Below are 8,149 nucleotides of genomic sequence, written 5' to 3'. Positions count from 1 at the left end.
CGAGAAGTCCCTGGAACAGAGCCCTTGCTTTTGTCCCTTCCTCCCAGGTGAATGAGGAATAGAAAAGGAACCTACATTCCTCATCCTTGGTGTGAATTTGCACGCTCCCCACCGGCCAAGTGTAGCAATTCACGTTGTAATTCTGACAATAAATGGCCCGTTCTGACTGGGCTGGTGGGGGTCCTGGTCCAGCCACCTCCAGCCAGGGGCCCCTGGGTCGTGAAGGCGCCACCACCTGCTCCACTCAAGACGTGCAGCTCCACCCACTCACGCTAGAGAGGAAGAAGAACTTCTGCCATAAACTTTTGTTGTTATTGTTTTGTTTTGTTTGAGACAGGGTCTCGTTCTGTTGCTCCGCCTGGAGTGCAGTGGCCCCATCACGGCTCACTGCAGCCTCGACCTCCTGGGCTCAAGTGATTCTCATGCTTCAGCCTCTGGAGGAGCTGGGGCCACAAGCACCCACCACCACACCTGGCTAAGTTTTTGTATTTTTGTAGAAACAAGGTCTCGCTCTGTTGCCGAGGCTGGTCTCAAACTCCGCCCACCTCAGCCTCCCAAAGTGCTGGGATTCCAGGTGCCAGCCACCGCACCCAGCCTCCTAAATTGTTTTTAATTTGTCCAGAATGAACCGGGTCATCAACCACTGTAAGTGCTCTGACTACCCTGACCATAAAGTATCCGAAACATTCAACTTGCAGCTGGTGGAAGCAGCCTAGCCCCACTGCACATAAAACACTCGCGTGGTGCCAAAGGCAGAGACCAAGGCTGCACTGTCCGGAAGTGGGGACAGATCCCGATACGCCCTGGGGACAGAGCAGGATCCCCACCGGTTCCACCCTCTTTCTGGCCCACTACCCCATCCTGAGACCGCAGGTTCCGGCGGACCCGGATGCAGATTTTCCGGATGAAAGGCCCCTTTCCTGGAGGGGGCTTTGATATTTTCTGTTCACGACTCCGTGTACCATCCTCCACAGCTAGGATCTGGCGTCTGGGGACACTGCCGACGTCACAATCCCCGCACCTACGTGTCTCAGCCGCGGTAGCCCTACGTCGCTGTCAGACGCTGGGAAGTTGGTGCCCCGCCACGCTTTTCTGTCTTTTGTCTTTTCACCCTCTCCCCTCCCTACCCAGTGCCCCGTCTAAGTCCCCACTGGGAAGTGGATTCTCACCCCTCACGGCCCTTTGTGGGCAACGCCAGGAGGAGGAAGGCCGCAACCTCCCACTGGCTTTGGGGTTTCTTAGGCATCAGTAGTCTTCTAAGGCCCTCCACCGTGCCCGCACCCCTCCTTCATCCTCGCGTCTCTTGGGACCCTGCCCTGCTGCCCTCAGGCCTTTCCTTAGTCACAGACTCGGGAAGGCCCCTGAACTCCCTCGGCTTGGACATCACCGGCCACAGTCCTGTGACGCCCTGTGATCTTCTGTCCCAGATCTCATTCCACTTGCTGTGCCTGTCAGGGTGTGCTTAGATTTTGGTGTCCCAGTGTAAGGTGTGCTCTTACTGGGAAGGGGCTTCTTCATTCTCTTCTTGTGAATGTAGATGTGAAGCCAGGGGATAAGGAGAAAAGAGAGGCCAAAAGAGAACCAGAGATCCAGGGAGCTAGGGAGAGTGAGGTTGAAAAAGAAGGTAAAATTGAGTATTGGGAAGTTGTCTCTGATGGATTTTGAAAAGCAGTGATAGTGAAAGAGTTCTAGAAGCTTTGGAGAAGGTGTTGAAAAAAATAGTGAAAGTTACGTGGGCAAGAAATAGCCGGATAGATGACATAGACAAAGAGAATCAGTAGAGAGGTGGAGGACAGAACAGAAATGGGATTCTGACCAACCACAGCAGAGGAGTAAAGGAAAGATAGATCCCCAATTCATTAGGGTTTCTTAAAAAAAGTCTTTATTATATTCTCTTTTAATTTTGTTTCAGATTCAGTTGATAAGGACGCTTTAGTTTTTCAGCCTTTATTATGTTTTGGAAATATCTTTTAGTACTCAGTAAAGGATTTTACGCTATTTCAATGTGCTCTTGGAAAGGGTATTGATTTTTTTATATTAACAATCAAAACCTAGTTTAATCAGTAAGTCCATTCTTCTACTGTCTCTGTTATTTCCTTACATGGCCTTTTAACTGGGTCTGTAAAGTACAGTTTTCAGGGAAGTGTATGTTACCTTGACCTCTCTCTGCAAATTTTCAAGGATGGGCTGAAGTGATCAGGAATTTTGTTCTAACAGAGCCATTCTGTTTATGATTACTAAATTGCTCAGAGCTATTTCAAGCCAATAAGTAGGTATCCTTAATTTCATATTTTTGAAAATTCAATGAGTTGTTCTGTAAAAAAGGAATTAAATGCTTGAAATTAGATTATTGTGATTAAAACCATGAGAAAGAAGTTGCTCTTGCTGAAGAGCATGAAATATGGTATAGAATCTTTAGGGGAAGGAGCAGGAAAAACCCTATCACAATTTGTCACAGCACATCATTCTTGTGAACCTAGTGGTGGTTACTCTCTACTGGCATGTCCTACTGACCTTGCCTGCCCCAAGTCCCAAGTACAGAATGTCAAGGCAGCCTGATGGGGGGAGAGTCAAGACTTTTTATACTAAGTACGGAACAAAATTATCTCTCCAATTAGGAGGGGACACTTGGTGCTATAAATGAATATAAATGACATGAGAATGAAAACTGTCAATATAATAAATAGTTTGCAAAAGCTCTAACTTAAAACACACAGGACTTTCAGGGTAGAGAATTCCTAGCTCTGTAAGGAATTTGGGACTCCGATTGAGAGAAGCCTTGGTCTCTACTCACTGTGAACCAACATTCAGCCAGATACCACCCTTGGTATGTTACAAAAAAAACTCAGTAAAAAATACCTTCTTGAGAAGGAAATAGGAAAGGAAAGTCTTTATAAGGGCAACCGATCATCTTGTGGATTACCAAATACTGCAGATTTCAGGTCAGAAAACTGAGTCATGGAGAATAAAAAAAAACTAACATACAATTGAGCAAATAATTCATAATTTAGAGAATGTATCTATTCATTAAAAATGTGAAGTGTAAATGTATAATAGTTATGTGACCTGGCAATTTTGAATAAAAAATTACGTAAGCAACTTTATTATTTTTAATAGAAAAATATTTGCAAATATTGAAACAATAAAACCTGTTGCCGAAAAATCTAATATGTTGTTAAAGTTCTAGTTTTATTTATGCGGGTCTGACATATAGATTTGCATAAGCTATCCTTGGCATGTGAGTAGTGATTTCATCCTTCTCTTCCCGTTTCCCCATCTTCAACAGCTTTTATTTTTCTTTCCACAGCCAAACTCCCTTCATTCCAACTTCCACCAAGACCGCTTCTCTGGATCCATCCCTGGAGTTGACACAACAGGGATCTTCAGCCCCAGGTGCCAGGTTTCTCAGTGATCCATTACACAGATTTAACAGGGAAATGGGGGCAGTATCAAAAACACCCAGTATAAACCATCGAATTACCCCAGCCGTTGTCTCTGCTCATGAACAACTGCCTGGGGCCAGAGAATTAGGCATTCCTGCTCTTCTTTCCCTTAGAAAGCCCTTGGGACGTTCTCCTTGAAGCTCCCCTAAGTGGGAGTAGAAGTTCATCTCCTGACACTCCACGTTTTATTCATGAGTCCTGAGTTATGACACAGAGGACACAGTTGTGTTCCCCTTACTGTGGACTAGCAGATAAAGCACCTTAATCTCTCAGCCACCATGCAAACCCTTCTTATCTTTGATTCAGTATACTTTTCCACAAGCAAAATAAAAGTTCTGACTAAGGAGGCGTCCTCTGATTTGACTCTAGAACTTGGAAATGCATTGGCTTTCAGCAAATCTCAGTACTGAATGTAAACTTCAAGGAGAAATGGTTCCAGGAAATAAATTGGGATGACATTGAGCTTTTAGCAACCTGCAAAATCCTGAAACCATGGACCTTACTGAGGCCAATTAAATGGGCTAATTCATGGGTGAAAGTGGTACACCCTAAAAATTCTCCACAAGTGATTCTACACTGAAGCCAGAATTTATGTCAAGTACTGTGTGAGGATGAGGATGGCAATCTGCTTGGCAGGCAATCTGGTCCAGGCGGGGCTCACATTATTGTTCACAGTTTAACCTATTTTATTAAATATGTAATTTTCCCCCAAATCGTATATGACATTAGCTGTTGTCTTGAGCCACATTAAAATGTACTATTTATGCGGCAAAATTGTATGGGATTTGACAAATGCATGGCAGCAGGTTTCCAGCATTAAAATATCACAGAACCCTTCTCTTATTCAAGTTCCTCTTCCGTCCACATACAGGGAATCAATCGCCTTTTGTATATGGTCCTTGGACGTTGCTTCTTTATTTCAATTATCTTCCATCAAAGCAAGTGATACCGTGCTCTATTTTCATTTGATCCTCCAAAAGAAAGGTACTGAATAATCTAAACCAGAATTTCAGCCATTCAGAGACTTAGGTCCATCGCTAAGCAGTAAAAGCCAAGCCTCCTGCGCTGCAACGCCATGGCCGGCAGAGGGCGCCGGAACAGGCCGTTCCGCCCTGCGGGGCGCATGCGCGTTCTGCCTGCGGAGGCGGGGCTGGGTCTCCAGGAAGCACGTGAGCTTCCTTTCCTCTGGTCAGGGAGGAAGCGCCGCCCTGGCTTTGGGGCATCTCAGGCGGTGTCCATCAGGAGGAAAACTTCCTGTCCGCAACCCTAACTGCTGAGAAGGGAGACTCGCTGCAGAGTATCCCGGATATTTTTCTGAAACAGCAATAAAGACTTCATTTTCAGGGCTGTTGCCACGTGTTTTATTCTGTATTTTCTGTGGGGATATTTTAGCATTATTTTACAAATGTATAAATTTGGGGTTGGGGAGGGCTTTCTGATAGATAATAGAAGCAGGCTGTAACATGTCCTCCCTGTGACCTCATTGAGGATTGATTGTGAGGAGAAACAAGAAGAATTGTGAGGAAAATCTACATAATACGGGGACCCTGCAGAGGAAGGAGTCGGGCCAGGGCAGGGCCACACAGTTTCAGTGCAGCCCGTGGGAAAGGGGCCCTTGCAGGGAAACCCGCGCTCTACATCCGTGCATTTCCACATTGTGAGGGGCTCATCTTTCCTACAGTGCTAAAGTCATTGAAAAATAGACAATGAAAGAGAGGGACATTAATTCAACATTCAGTTGTTGACGATAAAGCATTCAGAGCCACATCTTTCTTTTCATCATAGCACTGCAGATTTAAAAAATGGTTTTAATTACAAAGGCAAAGGGAAGAGGTACACTTGTGAACAACAGTTTGGACCCCAAATGAAAATATATTGCTTAAATATTTCTTCAAAAGTAAGTCACTATTCTGTGTTGCAGGATATATCCTGAGATTTTAAGCTGTAACCTTATTAATTTATTGGTTAAAACACATTTTGTCTATAGTCAAAGCGAGTATAAAGGTAGAATATTTGGCAAGTCCCCCATATTTTTATTCTTCTGCTAGGTTTTCAGCTAGAATTGACACACAGCAACTCACAATGAGGGGCCTCTTTCTTGACCATAAAATATGCATACTCCAGAACCCTCAGTGTAAGCTGTTTCTTGAATATCTCAACCTGATCCCTACAAACGGAGAGAATGTAGAGAAGTAACCCAATTTTTTTTTTTTTTCTAAACAGAGTCTCGCACTGTCACCAGGCTGGTGTGCAATGTTGTGATCTTCGCTCACTGCAACCTCCCCCTCCCGGGTTCAAGGTATTCTCCTGCCTCAGCCTCCGGAATAGCTGGGATTGCAGGTGCCCGCCACCATGCCCAGCTAATTTTTTTGTATTTTTAGTTGAGATGGGGTTTCACTATGTTGGTCAGGCTGGTCTCAAACTCCAGACCTCCTGATCCGCCTGCCTCAGCCTCCCAAAGTGCTGGGATTATAGGCATGAGCCACCGTGCCTGGCCAAGTAACCCAATTTTAAAACTACATCTGGCCGGGCACCATGACTCACGCTGGTAATCCCAACATTTTGTGAGGCTGAGATGGGCAGATCACTTGAGGTCAGGAGTTTGAGACCAGCCTGGTCAACATGGTGGAACCCCGTCTCTAACCAAAATACAAAAATTAGCCAGGCATGGTGGTGCAGACCTGTAATTCCAGCTACTCGAGAGGCTGAGACAGGAGAATCACTTGAACCCAGGAGGCGGAGGTTGTAGTGAGCCAGATTGTGCCACCTCACTCCAGCCTGGGCAACAGAGCACGACTCCGTCTGAAAAACAAACAAACAAACTACATCTGATCTTCAGCAAAGTGTCTGCTGTTCTCCTCAGAAAAGACCAAAAACCACAAAGCAGACAGACCTCTGAATAAAGACACTAAGGTCCGCCATGGGCGCTTTTAAGACGTTAGCAGAATTAAAGGAATCATCCTGTTTTTCTTATTTAAATGATTTCTTACTACAGCGGAAGGTTCTGAAAAACACATCTTGTAATTAGATTTATTTTTAAGAGCATCCAAGGGAAACAGGGTCTATACTTCACCTAATAAGACTGATGAGGATATCAGCTAAATGGAAAGAATCTACAAACAAATTTATACAATTTCTAAGGAGAGAATGATGTCCTGAGCTCAAGGGCCTGTTAGTGACGGCACGCTCAGTAATGGTGCAGCCTCACAGAATTTCCATTTAATTCAATTTTGGTATTTACTGGTCATCTTTTCTCCCCAATACCATCCAACTTTTTTATGTTGTCAAATAATTTTTAATCATAAAATGATTAATTCTGAGTTTGGGCATTTGCTTGATTAATGGGGGCTGGTGTCCTGAGGCTGGCCTGTGGTGGGCTGTGGATTTCCGAAGGTCATATTCTGAAATCCAAGAGACTCTTGCTGGAAGAGCCTTAACCTCCCTCACTGTGATCTCTCTGCAGGTGCAAAAACACCCTCAATTCCAGGAGCTCCGCACTGAATTCAGGCCAGTCCCTGGAACCTCCTCAGGTAAGTTATTATGTCATTGCATGGCAAAGATTACAAAAACACCCTCAATTCCAGGCGCTCCACACCTGAATTCATGCCAGTCCCTGAAACCTCCCCAGGTAAGTTCGTATGTCCTTGCACGGCAAAGATTGGACAGTGCTGCACAATCTTCAGGCTCAAGGGACATCCAGTGGATGTACATTTAGGTGGGTCGGCATGAGAGCCAATTCTGGGAGGGAGTGTATTTTAAAGTTGTAGAGGGTGAAGCTCCTGGCAACTCCCTCCACATGAGCATCATTTGCAGCCTTTTTGGAGAATACTGACGGCCATCTTTTCACGAGAGCAGCAGTAATCCAGCACTGAGGAGCTCATCATAGTCCTGGAACAAGGGACAGAGGTGAGGCTGAGCCTGGAAGAGGGCGTCCTCATCTTGGCCCCAGAGACAGCGCTGCAGCTGACCATGGAGAACACAGTCCTTGTGATTGTTCCCGGCATATCCTGAGGTCACAACATGGCCTGCAGCCCCCTGTGCATATCCAGTACATCATGCCTTCTGTTGATGACTTCACCTTGGAGTGCCATGCTCAAGATGGAGACATCTCAGACATGAAAGGAGAGAATGTGCCTCTTTCACCTGCAGAAGAAGGGGAGGCAGCACCCCTATATCACCAGCCCTTGATGATATCCCTAGCAAAGCACGTAGTTGGGATCAGCCCTTTTCTTCTACTAACCGCATTGTGCATTCCATGCTGTCTGGCAGCCTTCCCCAAAGCTGCCCCCTACCAACGACAACTAGTCCCATGGGGCGCCCCAGACCAGCCGACTCCAGTTTCAGCCTGCATGGTATGGAGCTACTGTGCACCTCCTCCCTCAGCCCTATGCCCCCTTCACCAAGTCTTGGTCCCTAAATCTATCACAGCGTTCACCATAGGCCTCCCAGCAGTGCATGGAAATGTCTCTTTAGGAAGTGATTTAACCCAAGAGCCACCACCTGCATTGATAGGTCAGAGATTGTCCAAGTCCTTAGTCAGTGCATTCCCTAAAATGTGGAGGTAAAGTAATTCCAAGGACTGCTTGCTTCCCCTTTGCTGTTTCCCATCATCACCCACTGTCTTCAACAGCGGAGGGTCCCAGATGCTGCAAGGAGGGGGAGAACCGCAGGGAGTTCAAATAAAACATTCACATTTCACTTCACAC

At 45.8% G+C, this 8,149-nt stretch overlaps 1 pseudogene; it reads left to right on the top strand.

Moving 5' to 3' along the window:
- Positions 1-4,518: 4,518 nt before the first annotated feature.
- Positions 4,519-7,923, top strand: LOC115833941 (annotated as a pseudogene).
- The last annotated feature ends 226 nt before the right edge of the window (positions 7,924-8,149 follow it).

The sequence above is a fragment of the Nomascus leucogenys genome, unplaced genomic scaffold (assembly GCF_006542625.1).
Source record: "Nomascus leucogenys isolate Asia unplaced genomic scaffold, Asia_NLE_v1 001245F_45866_qpd_obj, whole genome shotgun sequence".
In the NCBI taxonomy this organism is placed as follows: domain Eukaryota; kingdom Metazoa; phylum Chordata; class Mammalia; order Primates; family Hylobatidae; genus Nomascus; species Nomascus leucogenys.
Note: the sequence above shows the minus strand (reverse complement) of the source record. Positions and strands in the feature narration are given on the sequence as shown.